The 13,760-nt window shown below is 40.4% G+C and overlaps 24 non-coding genes across 24 annotated transcripts; 8 read left to right on the forward strand and 16 right to left on the reverse strand.

The window, feature by feature from the left end:
* Positions 1-213: 213 nt before the first annotated feature.
* On the reverse strand, positions 214-285 carry TRNAE-CUC (transfer RNA glutamic acid (anticodon CUC)). Its single transcript has one exon. It is a non-coding gene; the product is annotated as a tRNA-Glu (tRNA).
* Positions 286-1,354: 1,069 nt separating this feature from the next.
* On the reverse strand, positions 1,355-1,426 carry TRNAE-UUC (transfer RNA glutamic acid (anticodon UUC)). The gene has a single exon. It is a non-coding gene; the product is annotated as a tRNA-Glu (tRNA).
* Positions 1,427-1,514: 88 nt separating this feature from the next.
* On the forward strand, positions 1,515-1,587 carry TRNAM-CAU (transfer RNA methionine (anticodon CAU)). Its single transcript has one exon. It is a non-coding gene; the product is annotated as a tRNA-Met (tRNA).
* A 302-nt stretch (positions 1,588-1,889) lies between these two features.
* Positions 1,890-1,961, reverse strand: TRNAE-CUC (transfer RNA glutamic acid (anticodon CUC)). Its single transcript has one exon. It is a non-coding gene; the product is annotated as a tRNA-Glu (tRNA).
* A 1,062-nt stretch (positions 1,962-3,023) lies between these two features.
* Positions 3,024-3,095, reverse strand: TRNAE-UUC (transfer RNA glutamic acid (anticodon UUC)). Its single transcript has one exon. It is a non-coding gene; the product is annotated as a tRNA-Glu (tRNA).
* An 88-nt stretch (positions 3,096-3,183) lies between these two features.
* TRNAM-CAU (transfer RNA methionine (anticodon CAU)) lies at positions 3,184-3,256 on the forward strand. Its single transcript has one exon. It is a non-coding gene; the product is annotated as a tRNA-Met (tRNA).
* A 302-nt stretch (positions 3,257-3,558) lies between these two features.
* TRNAE-CUC (transfer RNA glutamic acid (anticodon CUC)) lies at positions 3,559-3,630 on the reverse strand. Its single transcript has one exon. It is a non-coding gene; the product is annotated as a tRNA-Glu (tRNA).
* A 1,068-nt stretch (positions 3,631-4,698) lies between these two features.
* On the reverse strand, positions 4,699-4,770 carry TRNAE-UUC (transfer RNA glutamic acid (anticodon UUC)). The gene has a single exon. It is a non-coding gene; the product is annotated as a tRNA-Glu (tRNA).
* An 88-nt stretch (positions 4,771-4,858) lies between these two features.
* Positions 4,859-4,931, forward strand: TRNAM-CAU (transfer RNA methionine (anticodon CAU)). The gene has a single exon. It is a non-coding gene; the product is annotated as a tRNA-Met (tRNA).
* A 302-nt stretch (positions 4,932-5,233) lies between these two features.
* Positions 5,234-5,305, reverse strand: TRNAE-CUC (transfer RNA glutamic acid (anticodon CUC)). Its single transcript has one exon. It is a non-coding gene; the product is annotated as a tRNA-Glu (tRNA).
* A 1,069-nt stretch (positions 5,306-6,374) lies between these two features.
* Positions 6,375-6,446, reverse strand: TRNAE-UUC (transfer RNA glutamic acid (anticodon UUC)). Its single transcript has one exon. It is a non-coding gene; the product is annotated as a tRNA-Glu (tRNA).
* An 88-nt stretch (positions 6,447-6,534) lies between these two features.
* TRNAM-CAU (transfer RNA methionine (anticodon CAU)) lies at positions 6,535-6,607 on the forward strand. The gene has a single exon. It is a non-coding gene; the product is annotated as a tRNA-Met (tRNA).
* A 302-nt stretch (positions 6,608-6,909) lies between these two features.
* TRNAE-CUC (transfer RNA glutamic acid (anticodon CUC)) lies at positions 6,910-6,981 on the reverse strand. The gene has a single exon. It is a non-coding gene; the product is annotated as a tRNA-Glu (tRNA).
* Positions 6,982-8,050: 1,069 nt separating this feature from the next.
* On the reverse strand, positions 8,051-8,122 carry TRNAE-UUC (transfer RNA glutamic acid (anticodon UUC)). Its single transcript has one exon. It is a non-coding gene; the product is annotated as a tRNA-Glu (tRNA).
* An 88-nt stretch (positions 8,123-8,210) lies between these two features.
* TRNAM-CAU (transfer RNA methionine (anticodon CAU)) lies at positions 8,211-8,283 on the forward strand. The gene has a single exon. It is a non-coding gene; the product is annotated as a tRNA-Met (tRNA).
* Positions 8,284-8,585: 302 nt separating this feature from the next.
* On the reverse strand, positions 8,586-8,657 carry TRNAE-CUC (transfer RNA glutamic acid (anticodon CUC)). The gene has a single exon. It is a non-coding gene; the product is annotated as a tRNA-Glu (tRNA).
* Positions 8,658-9,728: 1,071 nt separating this feature from the next.
* TRNAE-UUC (transfer RNA glutamic acid (anticodon UUC)) lies at positions 9,729-9,800 on the reverse strand. Its single transcript has one exon. It is a non-coding gene; the product is annotated as a tRNA-Glu (tRNA).
* An 88-nt stretch (positions 9,801-9,888) lies between these two features.
* TRNAM-CAU (transfer RNA methionine (anticodon CAU)) lies at positions 9,889-9,961 on the forward strand. The gene has a single exon. It is a non-coding gene; the product is annotated as a tRNA-Met (tRNA).
* Positions 9,962-10,263: 302 nt separating this feature from the next.
* Positions 10,264-10,335, reverse strand: TRNAE-CUC (transfer RNA glutamic acid (anticodon CUC)). Its single transcript has one exon. It is a non-coding gene; the product is annotated as a tRNA-Glu (tRNA).
* A 1,222-nt stretch (positions 10,336-11,557) lies between these two features.
* TRNAM-CAU (transfer RNA methionine (anticodon CAU)) lies at positions 11,558-11,630 on the forward strand. Its single transcript has one exon. It is a non-coding gene; the product is annotated as a tRNA-Met (tRNA).
* Positions 11,631-11,932: 302 nt separating this feature from the next.
* TRNAE-CUC (transfer RNA glutamic acid (anticodon CUC)) lies at positions 11,933-12,004 on the reverse strand. The gene has a single exon. It is a non-coding gene; the product is annotated as a tRNA-Glu (tRNA).
* A 1,070-nt stretch (positions 12,005-13,074) lies between these two features.
* TRNAE-UUC (transfer RNA glutamic acid (anticodon UUC)) lies at positions 13,075-13,146 on the reverse strand. Its single transcript has one exon. It is a non-coding gene; the product is annotated as a tRNA-Glu (tRNA).
* Positions 13,147-13,234: 88 nt separating this feature from the next.
* TRNAM-CAU (transfer RNA methionine (anticodon CAU)) lies at positions 13,235-13,307 on the forward strand. Its single transcript has one exon. It is a non-coding gene; the product is annotated as a tRNA-Met (tRNA).
* Positions 13,308-13,609: 302 nt separating this feature from the next.
* Positions 13,610-13,681, reverse strand: TRNAE-CUC (transfer RNA glutamic acid (anticodon CUC)). Its single transcript has one exon. It is a non-coding gene; the product is annotated as a tRNA-Glu (tRNA).
* Positions 13,682-13,760: the final 79 nt, after the last annotated feature.

Genomic DNA, 13,760 nt, shown 5'->3' on the forward strand with positions numbered 1-13,760 from the left:
AACCCAAATGACAGATAGTACACATGGGTTGTTGAGTCTCTTAACACTTTTGGTGTAAAAAGAGGTAGTTGGGAATGGTTTGAGCTATGAAAAGTCACAGGGAGCTGGTGTTCAGCATTTTTGACGCTTAAATCCAAATTGTACCTGAAATACTTTGGTCCGAAAACAACGTGTCAGTCTTTGAAAGTTGGCGGTAGTACAGAAAAGGGTACTTTCCCATACCGGGAGTCGAACCCGGGCCGCCTGGGTGAGAACCAGGAATCCTAACCGCTAGACCATATGGGAAATGATGCAATCAGAATCAGTGACAATCTAAAAAAAAGAAGTTTACTACTTGGCACAAGAAACTTCTGCTGTTCAGTTTTCGCAACTTGCCTCGTTAACACAGTAGGAAGCAAATCAGTCTCATAAGCTGAAGGTTGAACGTTTGATGGTCAGAAGAGGCACTGGCCCCTTGTTTTTTCAATCAATTCTGTCTCCATCGTGGCTAGAGAGCCACCGATTTTTCCCATTCAGTACCAAAACATAACCGATTGCAGCAAGGAGGAGAGCTCTAATGACAGACAGGGAAAAAAGGGTTGCTGAGTCCCTTAAAACCTAGGAGTTAAATAAGAGAAATAAGAATGGTTTGAGATTTGACCTCCAATGGTATGTGGTGCAAATAAATATCCAAAAACTCTGGTGGTTGACATTTTTGCTGCATAGAGCAGCTCAAACCTAAACTGATTCCATCTACAAGGTACGTGGCAGCTTTTGAATGTGCGTACATGTACCAAAGGAGGGTCACTCCCATAGCAGGAATTGAACCAGTAAACCAGGGATACTAGGTCCTTTTCCACATGGGTAAAGCTTTACACTATCCAACAAAACAGTTAAAAAAAAAAAAAAAAAAAAAAAAAAGTTTTATGCTTTGATTGAATAACTTTTACATCACTAAAGCTAAAACTTACCACATGAACACCATAATTAGCATATCAGTTGGTAATCTGAAGAATATGATTTTATTCCTCACACGTGGTAATACTCCCTCCTTTTCTCAAGAGATTTTGTTACCAACTCAGAACTTTCCCATTAATTTCTGAAACGTTTCCGATTGGAAAGGAAGTAGGAGCCCTAACGACAGACAGAACACATGGATTGTTGAGTCCCTTAACACTTTGGAGTAAAAAGGTGTAGTTGAGAATGAGTTAAGCTATGAAACAAAATTAAATCTTGTGCAAAAGGTCAGAATGAATGACAAATACCCTGGTGTTTAGCATTTGTGACTGCATTGTGCAAATTCTATCTGAAATACTTTTATCTGCAAAACACATTTCGGTCTTTGAATGTTGGCAGTAGTACAGAAAAAAGTGCATTCCCATACCGGGAGTCGAACCCGGGCCGCCTGGGTGAAAACCAGGAATCCTAAACGCTAGACCATATGGGAATAGATACCTTCAAACTCATTGACAATATGAAAAAAATAAGTTTCGTGCCTTGCACAAGAAATGTCTGCAGATTAGCATGTGTGTCTTGCCTCGTTAGCGCAGTAGGTAGCGCGTCAGTCTCATAATCTGAAGGTCGTGAGTTCGATCCTCACACGGGGCAGCATATTCCTCTTTTCTTAAGAGATCTTGTCCCCAACTTAGAACTTTCCCTTTCAGTTCTAAAACAATTCTGATAGTTAAGGAATTGTGAACCCAAATGACAGATAGTACACATGGGTTGTTGAGTCTCTTAACACTTTTGGTGTAAAAAGAGGTAGTTGGGAATGGTTTGAGCTATGAAAAGTCACAGGGAGCTGGTGTTCAGCATTTTTGACGCTTAAATCCAAATTGTACCTGAAATACTTTGGTCCGAAAACAACGTGTCAGTCTTTGAAAGTTGGCGGTAGTACAGAAAAGGGTACTTTCCCATACCGGGAGTCGAACCCGGGCCGCCTGGGTGAGAACCAGGAATCCTAACCGCTAGACCATATGGGAAATGATGCAATCAGAATCAGTGACAATCTAAAAAAAAGAAGTTTACTACTTGGCACAAGAAACTTCTGCTGTTCAGTTTTCGCAACTTGCCTCGTTAACACAGTAGGAAGCAAATCAGTCTCATAAGCTGAAGGTTGAACGTTTGATGGTCAGAAGAGGCACTGGCCCCTTGTTTTTTCAATCAATTCTGTCTCCATCGTGGCTAGAGAGCCACCGATTTTTCCCATTCAGTACCAAAACATAACCGATTGCAGCAAGGAGGAGAGCTCTAATGACAGACAGGGAAAAAAGGGTTGCTGAGTCCCTTAAAACCTAGGAGTTAAATAAGAGAAATAAGAATGGTTTGAGATTTGACCTCCAATGGTATGTGGTGCAAATAAATATCCAAAAACTCTGGTGGTTGACATTTTTGCTGCATAGAGCAGCTCAAACCTAAACTGATTCCATCTACAAGGTACGTGGCAGCTTTTGAATGTGCGTACATGTACCAAAGGAGGGTCACTCCCATAGCAGGAATTGAACCAGTAAACCAGGGATACTAGGTCCTTTTCCACATGGGTAAAGCTTTACACTATCCAACAAAACAGTTTAAAAAAAAAAAAAAAAAAGTTTTATGCTTTGATTGAATAACTTTTACATCACTAAAGCTAAAACTTACCACATGAACACCATAATTAGCATATCAGTTGGTAATCTGAAGAATATGATTTTATTCCTCACACGTGGTAATACTCCCTCCTTTTCTCAAGAGATTTTGTTACCAACTCAGAACTTTCCCATTAATTTCTGAAACGTTTCCGATTGGAAAGGAAGTAGGAGCCCTAACGACAGACAGAACACATGGATTGTTGAGTCCCTTAACACTTTGGAGTAAAAAGGTGTAGTTGAGAATGAGTTAAGCTATGAAACAAAATTAAATCTTGTGCAAAAGGTCAGAATGAATGACAAATACCCTGGTGTTTAGCATTTGTGACTGCATTGTGCAAATTCTATCTGAAATACTTTTATCTGCAAAACACATTTCGGTCTTTGAATGTTGGCAGTAGTACAGAAAAAAGTGCATTCCCATACCGGGAGTCGAACCCGGGCCGCCTGGGTGAAAACCAGGAATCCTAAACGCTAGACCATATGGGAATAGATACCTTCAAACTCATTGACAATATGAAAAAAATAAGTTTCGTGCCTTGCACAAGAAATGTCTGCAGATTAGCATGTGTGTCTTGCCTCGTTAGCGCAGTAGGTAGCGCGTCAGTCTCATAATCTGAAGGTCGTGAGTTCGATCCTCACACGGGGCAGCATATTCCTCTTTTCTTAAGAGATCTTGTCCCCAACTTAGAACTTTCCCTTTCAGTTCTAAAACAATTCTGATAGTTAAGGAATTGTGAACCCAAATGACAGATAGTACACATGGGTTGTTGAGTCTCTTAACACTTTTGGTGTAAAAAGAGGTAGTTGGGAATGGTTTGAGCTATGAAAAGTCACAGGGAGCTGGTGTTCAGCATTTTTGACGCTTAAATCCAAATTGTACCTGAAATACTTTGGTCCGAAAACAACGTGTCAGTCTTTGAAAGTTGGCGGTAGTACAGAAAAGGGTACTTTCCCATACCGGGAGTCGAACCCGGGCCGCCTGGGTGAGAACCAGGAATCCTAACCGCTAGACCATATGGGAAATGATGCATATCAGAATCAGTGACAATCTAAAAAAAAGAAGTTTACTACTTGGCACAAGAAACTTCTGCTGTTCAGTTTTCGCAACTTGCCTCGTTAACACAGTAGGAAGCAAATCAGTCTCATAAGCTGAAGGTTGAACGTTTGATGGTCAGAAGAGGCACTGGCCCCTTGTTTTTTCAATGAATTCTGTCTCCATCGTGGCTAGAGAGCCACCGATTTTTCCCATTCAGTACCAAAACATAACCGATTGCAGCAAGGAGGAGAGCTCTAATGACAGACAGGGAAAAAAGGGTTGCTGAGTCCCTTAAAACCTAGGAGTTAAATAAGAGAAATAAGAATGGTTTGAGATTTGACCTCCAATGGTATGTGGTGCAAATAAATATCCAAAAACTCTGGTGGTTGACATTTTTGCTGCATAGAGCAGCTCAAACCTAAACTGATTCCATCTACAAGGTACGTGGCAGCTTTTGAATGTGCGTACATGTACCAAAGGAGGGTCACTCCCATAGCAGAAATTGAACCAGTAAACCAGGGATACTAGGTCCTTTTCCACATGGGTAAAGCTTTACACTATCCAACAAAACAGTTTAAAAAAAAAAAAAAAAAAAAAAAGTTTTATGCTTTGATTGAATAACTTTTACATCACTAAAGCTAAAACTTACCACATGAACACCATAATTAGCATATCAGTTGGTAATCTGAAGAATATGATTTTATTCCTCACACGTGGTAATACTCCCTCCTTTTCTCAAGAGATTTTGTTACCAACTCAGAACTTTCCCATTAATTTCTGAAACGTTTCCGATTGGAAAGGAAGTAGGAGCCCTAACGACAGACAGAACACATGGATTGTTGAGTCCCTTAACACTTTGGAGTAAAAAGGTGTAGTTGAGAATGAGTTAAGCTATGAAACAAAATTAAATCTTGTGCAAAAGGTCAGAATGAATGACAAGTACCCTGGTGTTTAGCATTTGTGACTGCATTGTGCAAATTCTATCTGAAATACTTTTATCTGCAAAACACATTTCGGTCTTTGAATGTTGGCAGTAGTACAGAAAAAAGTGCATTCCCATACCGGGAGTCGAACCCAGGCCGCCTGGGTGAAAACCAGGAATCCTAAACGCTAGACCATATGGGAATAGATACCTTCAAACTCATTGACAATATGAAAAAAATAAGTTTCGTGCCTTGCACAAGAAATGTCTGCAGATTAGCATGTGTGTCTTGCCTCGTTAGCGCAGTAGGTAGCGCGTCAGTCTCATAATCTGAAGGTCGTGAGTTCGATCCTCACACGGGGCAGCATATTCCTCTTTTCTTAAGAGATCTTGTCCCCAACTTAGAACTTTCCCTTTCAGTTCTAAAACAATTCTGATAGTTAAGGAATTGTGAACCCAAATGACAGATAGTACACATGGGTTGTTGAGTCTCTTAACACTTTTGGTGTAAAAAGAGGTAGTTGGGAATGGTTTGAGCTATGAAAAGTCACAGGGAGCTGGTGTTCAGCATTTTTGACGCTTAAATCCAAATTGTACCTGAAATACTTTGGTCCGAAAACAACGTGTCAGTCTTTGAAAGTTGGCGGTAGTACAGAAAAGGGTACTTTCCCATACCGGGAGTCGAACCCGGGCCGCCTGGGTGAGAACCAGGAATCCTAACCGCTAGACCATATGGGAAATGATGCAATCAGAATCAGTGACAATCTAAAAAAAAGAAGTTTACTACTTGGCACAAGAAACTTCTGCTGTTCAGTTTTCGCAACTTGCCTCGTTAACACAGTAGGAAGCAAATCAGTCTCATAAGCTGAAGGTTGAACGTTTGATGGTCAGAAGAGGCACTGGCCCCTTGTTTTTTCAATCAATTCTGTCTCCATCGTGGCTAGAGAGCCACCGATTTTTCCCATTCAGTACCAAAACATAACCGATTGCAGCAAGGAGGAGAGCTCTAATGACAGACAGGGAAAAAAGGGTTGCTGAGTCCCTTAAAACCTAGGAGTTAAATAAGAGAAATAAGAATGGTTTGAGATTTGACCTCCAATGGTATGTGGTGCAAATAAATATCCAAAAACTCTGGTGGTTGACATTTTTGCTGCATAGAGCAGCTCAAACCTAAACTGATTCCATCTACAAGGTACGTGGCAGCTTTTGAATGTGCGTACATGTACCAAAGGAGGGTCACTCCCATAGCAGGAATTGAACCAGTAAACCAGGGATACTAGGTCCTTTTCCACATGGGTAAAGCTTTTCACTATCCAACAAAACAGTTTAAAAAAAAAAAAAAAAAAAAAAAAAGTTTTATGCTTTGATTGAATAACTTTTACATCACTAAAGCTAAAACTTACCACATGAACACCATAATTAGCATATCAGTTGGTAATCTGAAGAATATGATTTTATTCCTCACACGTGGTAATACTCCCTCCTTTTCTCAAGAGATTTTGTTACCAACTCAGAACTTTCCCATTAATTTCTGAAACGTTTCCGATTGGAAAGGAAGTAGGAGCCCTAACGACAGACAGAACACATGGATTGTTGAGTCCCTTAACACTTTGGAGTAAAAAGGTGTAGTTGAGAATGAGTTAAGCTATGAAACAAAATTAAATCTTGTGCAAAAGGTCAGAATGAATGACAAATACCCTGGTGTTTAGCATTTGTGACTGCATTGTGCAAATTCTATCTGAAATACTTTTATCTGCAAAACACATTTCGGTCTTTGAATGTTGGCAGTAGTACAGAAAAAAGTGCATTCCCATACCGGGAGTCGAACCCGGGCCGCCTGGGTGAAAACCAGGAATCCTAAACGCTAGACCATATGGGAATAGATACCTTCAAACTCATTGACAATATGAAAAAAATAAGTTTCGTGCCTTGCACAAGAAATGTCTGCAGATTAGCATGTGTGTCTTGCCTCGTTAGCGCAGTAGGTAGCGCGTCAGTCTCATAATCTGAAGGTCGTGAGTTCGATCCTCACACGGGGCAGCATATTCCTCTTTTCTTAAGAGATCTTGTCCCCAACTTAGAACTTTCCCTTTCAGTTCTAAAACAATTCTGATAGTTAAGGAATTGTGAACCCAAATGACAGATAGTACACATGGGTTGTTGAGTCTCTTAACACTTTTGGTGTAAAAAGAGGTAGTTGGGAATGGTTTGAGCTATGAAAAGTCACAGGGAGCTGGTGTTCAGCATTTTTGACGCTTAAATCCAAATTGTACCTGAAATACTTTGGTCCGAAAACAACGTGTCAGTCTTTGAAAGTTGGCGGTAGTACAGAAAAGGGTACTTTCCCATACCGGGAGTCGAACCCGGGCCGCCTGGGTGAGAACCAGGAATCCTAACCGCTAGACCATATGGGAAATGATGCAATCAGAATCAGTGACAATCTAAAAAAAAGAAGTTTACTACTTGGCACAAGAAACTTCTGCTGTTCAGTTTTCGCAACTTGCCTCGTTAACACAGTAGGAAGCAAATCAGTCTCATAAGCTGAAGGTTGAACGTTTGATGGTCAGAAGAGGCACTGGCCCCTTGTTTTTTCAATCAATTCTGTCTCCATCGTGGCTAGAGAGCCACCGATTTTTCCCATTCAGTACCAAAACATAACCGATTGCAGCAAGGAGGAGAGCTCTAATGACAGACAGGGAAAAAAGGGTTGCTGAGTCCCTTAAAACCTAGGAGTTAAATAAGAGAAATAAGAATGGTTTGAGATTTGACCTCCAATGGTATGTGGTGCAAATAAATATCCAAAAACTCTGGTGGTTGACATTTTTGCTGCATAGAGCAGCTCAAACCTAAACTGATTCCATCTACAAGGTACGTGGCAGCTTTTGAATGTGCGTACATGTACCAAAGGAGGGTCACTCCCATAGCAGGAATTGAACCAGTAAACCAGGGATACTAGGTCCTTTTCCACATGGGTAAAGCTTTACACTATCCAACAAAACAGTTTAAAAAAAAAAAAAAAAAAAAAAAAAGTTTTATGCTTTGATTGAATAACTTTTACATCACTAAAGCTAAAACTTACCACATGAACACCATAATTAGCATATCAGTTGGTAATCTGAAGAATATGATTTTATTCCTCACACGTGGTAATACTCCCTCCTTTTCTCAAGAGATTTTGTTACCAACTCAGAACTTTCCCATTAATTTCTGAAACGTTTCCGATTGGAAAGGAAGTAGGAGCCCTAACGACAGACAGAACACATGGATTGTTGAGTCCCTTAACACTTTGGAGTAAAAAGGTGTAGTTGAGAATGAGTTAAGCTATGAAACAAAATTAAATCTTGTGCAAAAGGTCAGAATGAATGACAAATACCCTGGTGTTTAGCATTTGTGACTGCATTGTGCAAATTCTATCTGAAATACTTTTATCTGCAAAACACATTTCGGTCTTTGAATGTTGGCAGTAGTACAGAAAAAAGTGCATTCCCATACCGGGAGTCGAACCCGGGCCGCCTGGGTGAAAACCAGGAATCCTAAACGCTAGACCATATGGGAATAGATACCTTCAAACTCATTGACAATATGAAAAAAATAAGTTTCGTGCCTTGCACAAGAAATGTCTGCAGATTAGCATGTGTGTCTTGCCTCGTTAGCGCAGTAGGTAGCGCGTCAGTCTCATAATCTGAAGGTCGTGAGTTCGATCCTCACACGGGGCAGCATATTCCTCTTTTCTTAAGAGATCTTGTCCCCAACTTAGAACTTTCCCTTTCAGTTCTAAAACAATTCTGATAGTTAAGGAATTGTGAACCCAAATGACAGATAGTACACATGGGTTGTTGAGTCTCTTAACACTTTTGGTGTAAAAAGAGGTAGTTGGGAATGGTTTGAGCTATGAAAAGTCACAGGGAGCTGGTGTTCAGCATTTTTGACGCTTAAATCCAAATTGTACCTGAAATACTTTGGTCCGAAAACAACGTGTCAGTCTTTGAAAGTTGGCGGTAGTACAGAAAAGGGTACTTTCCCATACCGGGAGTCGAACCCGGGCCGCCTGGGTGAGAACCAGGAATCCTAACCGCTAGACCATATGGGAAATGATGCAATCAGAATCAGTGACAATCTAAAAAAAAGAAGTTTACTACTTGGCACAAGAAACTTCTGCTGTTCAGTTTTCGCAACTTGCCTCGTTAACACAGTAGGAAGCAAATCAGTCTCATAAGCTGAAGGTTGAACGTTTGATGGTCAGAAGAGGCACTGGCCCCTTGTTTTTTCAATCAATTCTGTCTCCATCGTGGCTAGAGAGCCACCGATTTTTCCCATTCAGTACCAAAACATAACCGATTGCAGCAAGGAGGAGAGCTCTAATGACAGACAGGGAAAAAAGGGTTGCTGAGTCCCTTAAAACCTAGGAGTTAAATAAGAGAAATAAGAATGGTTTGAGATTTGACCTCCAATGGTATGTGGTGCAAATAAATATCCAAAAACTCTGGTGGTTGACATTTTTGCTGCATAGAGCAGCTCAAACCTAAACTGATTCCATCTACAAGGTACGTGGCAGCTTTTGAATGTGCGTACATGTACCAAAGGAGGGTCACTCCCATAGCAGGAATTGAACCAGTAAACCAGGGATACTAGGTCCTTTTCCACATGGGTAAAGCTTTACACTATCCAACAAAACAGTTTAAAAAAAAAAAAAAAAAAAAAAAAAAAGTTTTATGCTTTGATTGAATAACTTTTACATCACTAAAGCTAAAACTTACCACATGAACACCATAATTAGCATATCAGTTGGTAATCTGAAGAATATGATTTTATTCCTCACACGTGGTAATACTCCCTCCTTTTCTCAAGAGATTTTGTTACCAACTCAGAACTTTCCCATTAATTTCTGAAACGTTTCCGATTGGAAAGGAAGTAGGAGCCCTAACGACAGACAGAACACATGGATTGTTGAGTCCCTTAACACTTTGGAGTAAAAAGGTGTAGTTGAGAATGAGTTAAGCTATGAAACAAAATTAAATCTTGTGCAAAAGGTCAGAATGAATGACAAATACCCTGGTGTTTAGCATTTGTGACTGCATTGTGCAAATTCTATCTGAAATACTTTTATCTGCAAAACACATTTCGGTCTTTGAATGTTGGCAGTAGTACAGAAAAAAGTGCATTCCCATACCGGGAGTCGAACCCGGGCCGCCTGGGTGAAAACCAGGAATCCTAAACGCTAGACCATATGGGAATAGATACCTTCAAACTCATTGACAATATGAAAAAAATAAGTTTCGTGCCTTGCACAAGAAATGTCTGCAGATTAGCATGTGTGTCTTGCCTCGTTAGCGCAGTAGGTAGCGCGTCAGTCTCATAATCTGAAGGTCGTGAGTTCGATCCTCACACGGGGCAGCATATTCCTCTTTTCTTAAGAGATCTTGTCCCCAACTTAGAACTTTCCCTTTCAGTTCTAAAACAATTCTGATAGTTAAGGAATTGTGAACCCAAATGACAGATAGTACACATGGGTTGTTGAGTCTCTTAACACTTTTGGTGTAAAAAGAGGTAGTTGGGAATGGTTTGAGCTATGAAAAGTCACAGGGAGCTGGTGTTCAGCATTTTTGACGCTTAAATCCAAATTGTACCTGAAATACTTTGGTCCGAAAACAACGTGTCAGTCTTTGAAAGTTGGCGGTAGTACAGAAAAGGGTACTTTCCCATACCGGGAGTCGAACCCGGGCCGCCTGGGTGAGAACCAGGAATCCTAACCGCTAGACCATATGGGAAATGATGCATATCAGAATCAGTGACAATCTAAAAAAAAGAAGTTTACTACTTGGCACAAGAAACTTCTGCTGTTCAGTTTTCGCAACTTGCCTCGTTAACACAGTAGGAAGCAAATCAGTCTCATAAGCTGAAGGTTGAACGTTTGATGGTCAGAAGAGGCACTGGCCCCTTGTTTTTTCAATCAATTCTGTCTCCATCGTGGCTAGAGGGCCACCGATTTTTCCCATTCAGTACCAAAACATAACCGATTGCAGCAAGGAGGAGAGCTCTAATGACAGACAGGGAAAAAAGGGTTGCTGAGTCCCTTAAAACCTAGGAGTTAAATAAGAGAAATAAGAATGGTTTGAGATTTGACCTCCAATGGTATGTGGTGCAAATAAATATCCAAAAACTCTGGTGGTTGACATTTTTGCTGCATAGAGCAGCTCAAACCTAAACTGATTCCATCTACAAGGTACGTGGCAGCTTTTGAATGTGCGTACATGTACCAAAGGAGGGTCACTCCCATAGCAGGAATTGAACCAGTAAACCAGGGATACTAGGTCCTTTTCCACATGGGTAAAGCTTTACACTATCCAACAAAACAGTTTAAAAAAAAAAAAAAAAAGTTTTATGCTTTGATTGAATAACTTTTACATCACTAAAGCTAAAACTTACCACATGAACACCATAATTAGCATATCAGTTGGTAATCTGAAGAATATGATTTTATTCCTCACACGTGGTAATACTCCCTCCTTTTCTCAAGAGATTTTGTTACCAACTCAGAACTTTCCCATTAATTTCTGAAACGTTTCCGATTGGAAAGGAAGTAGGAGCCCTAACGACAGACAGAACACATGGATTGTTGAGTCCCTTAACACTTTGGAGTAAAAAGGTGTAGTTGAGAATGAGTTAAGCTATGAAACAAAATTAAATCTTGTGCAAAAGGTCAGAATGAATGACAAATACCCTGGTGTTTAGCATTTGTGACTGCATTGTGCAAATTCTATCTGAAATACTTTTATCTGCAAAACACATTTCGGTCTTTGAATGTTGGCAGTAGTACAGAAAAAAGTGCATTCCCATACCGGGAGTCGAACCCGGGCCGCCTGGGTGAAAAACAGGAATCCTAAACGCTAGACCATATGGGAATAGATACCTTCAAACTCATTGACAATATGAAAAAAATAAGTTTCGTGCCTTGCACAAGAAATGTCTGCAGATTAGCATGTGTGTCTTGCCTCGTTAGCGCAGTAGGTAGCGCGTCAGTCTCATAATCTGAAGGTCGTGAGTTCGATCCTCACACGGGGCAGCATATTCCTCTTTTCTTAAGAGATCTTGTCCCCAACTTAGAACTTTCCCTTTCAGTTCTAAAACAATTCTGATAGTTAAGGAATTGTGAACCCAAATGACAGATAGTACACATGGGTTGTTGAGTCTCTTAACACTTTTGGTGTAAAAAGAGGTAGTTGGGAATGGTTTGAGCTATGAAAAGTCACAGGGAGCTGGTGTTCAGCATTTTTGACGCTTAAATCCAAATTGTACCTGAAATACTTTGGTCCGAAAACAACGTGTCAGTCTTTGAAAGTTGGCGGTAGTACAGAAAAGGGTACTTTCCCATACCGGGAGTCGAACCCGGGCCGCCTGGGTGAGAACCAGGAATCCTAACCGCTAGACCATATGGGAAATGATGCATATCAGAATCAGTGACAATCTAAAAAAAAGAAGTTTACTACTTGGCACAAGAAACTTCTGCTGTTCAGTTTTCGCAACTTGCCTCGTTAACACAGTAGGAAGCAAATCAGTCTCATAAGCTGAAGGTTGAACGTTTGATGGTCAGAAGAGGCACTGGCCCCTTGTTTTTTCAATCAATTCTGTCTCCATCGTGGCTAGAGAGCCACCGATTTTTCCCATTCAGTACCAAAACATAACCGATTGCAGCAAGGAGGAGAGCTCTAATGACAGACAGGGAAAAAAGGGTTGCTGAGTCCCTTAAAACCTAGGAGTTAAATAAGAGAAATAAGAATGGTTTGAGATTTGACCTCCAATGGTATGTGGTGCAAATAAATATCCAAAAACTCTGGTGGTTGACATTTTTGCTGCATAGAGCAGCTCAAACCTAAACTGATTCCATCTACAAGGTACGTGGCAGCTTTTGAATGTGCGTACATGTACCAAAGGAGGGTCACTCCCATAGCAGGAATTGAACCAGTAAACCAGGGATACTAGGTCCTTTTCCACATGGGTAAAGCTTTACACTATCCAACAAAACAGTTTAAAAAAAAAAAAAAAAAAAAAAAAAGTTTTATGCTTTGATTGAATAACTTTTACATCACTAAAGCTAAAACTTACCACATGAACACCATAATTAGCATATCAGTTGGTAATCTGAAGAATATGATTTTATTCCTCACACGTGGTAATACTCCCTCCTTTTCTCAAGAGATTTTGTTACCAACTCAGAACTTTCCCATTAATTTCTGAAACGTTTCCGATTGGAAAGGAAGTAGGAGCCCTAACGACAGACAGAACACATGGATTGTTGAGTCCCTTAACACTTTGGAGTAAAAAGGTGTAGTTGAGAATGAGTTAAGCTATGAAACAAAATTAAATCTTGTGCAAAAGGTCAGAATGAATGACAAATACCCTGGTGTTTAGCATTTGTGACTGCATTGTGCAAATTCTATCTGAAATACTTTTATCTGCAAAACACATTTCGGTCTTTGAATGTTGGCAGTAGTACAGAAAAAAGTGCATTCCCATACCGGGAGTCGAACCCAGGCCGCCTGGGTGAAAACCAGGAATCCTAAACGCTAGACCATATGGGAATAGATACCTTCAAACTCATTGACAATATGAAAAAAATAAGTTTCGTGCCTTGCACAAGAAATGTCTGCAGATTAGCATGTGTGTCTTGCCTCGTTAGCGCAGTAGGTAGCGCGTCAGTCTCATAATCTGAAGGTCGTGAGTTCGATCCTCACACGGGGCAGCATATTCCTCTTTTCTTAAGAGATCTTGTCCCCAACTTAGAACTTTCCCTTTCAGTTCTAAAACAATTCTGATAGTTAAGGAATTGTGAACACAAATGACAGATAGTACACATGGGTTGTTGAGTCTCTTAACACTTTTGGTGTAAAAAGAGGTAGTTGGGAATGGTTTGAGCTATGAAAAGTCACAGGGAGCTGGTGTTCAGCATTTTTGACGCTTAAATCCAAATTGTACCTGAAATACTTTGGTCCGAAAACAACGTGTCAGTCTTTGAAAGTTGGCGGTAGTACAGAAAAGGGTACTTTCCCATACCGGGAGTCGAACCCGGGCCGCCTGGGTGAGAACCAGGAATCCTAACCGCTAGACCATATGGGAAATGATGCAATCAGAATCAGTGACAATCTAAAAAAAAGAAGTTTACTACTTGGCACAAGAAACTTCTGCTGTTCAGTTT

The sequence above is a fragment of the Ranitomeya variabilis genome, chromosome 5, assembly GCF_051348905.1.
Source record: "Ranitomeya variabilis isolate aRanVar5 chromosome 5, aRanVar5.hap1, whole genome shotgun sequence".
NCBI classification, from domain to species: Eukaryota; Metazoa; Chordata; class Amphibia; order Anura; family Dendrobatidae; genus Ranitomeya; species Ranitomeya variabilis.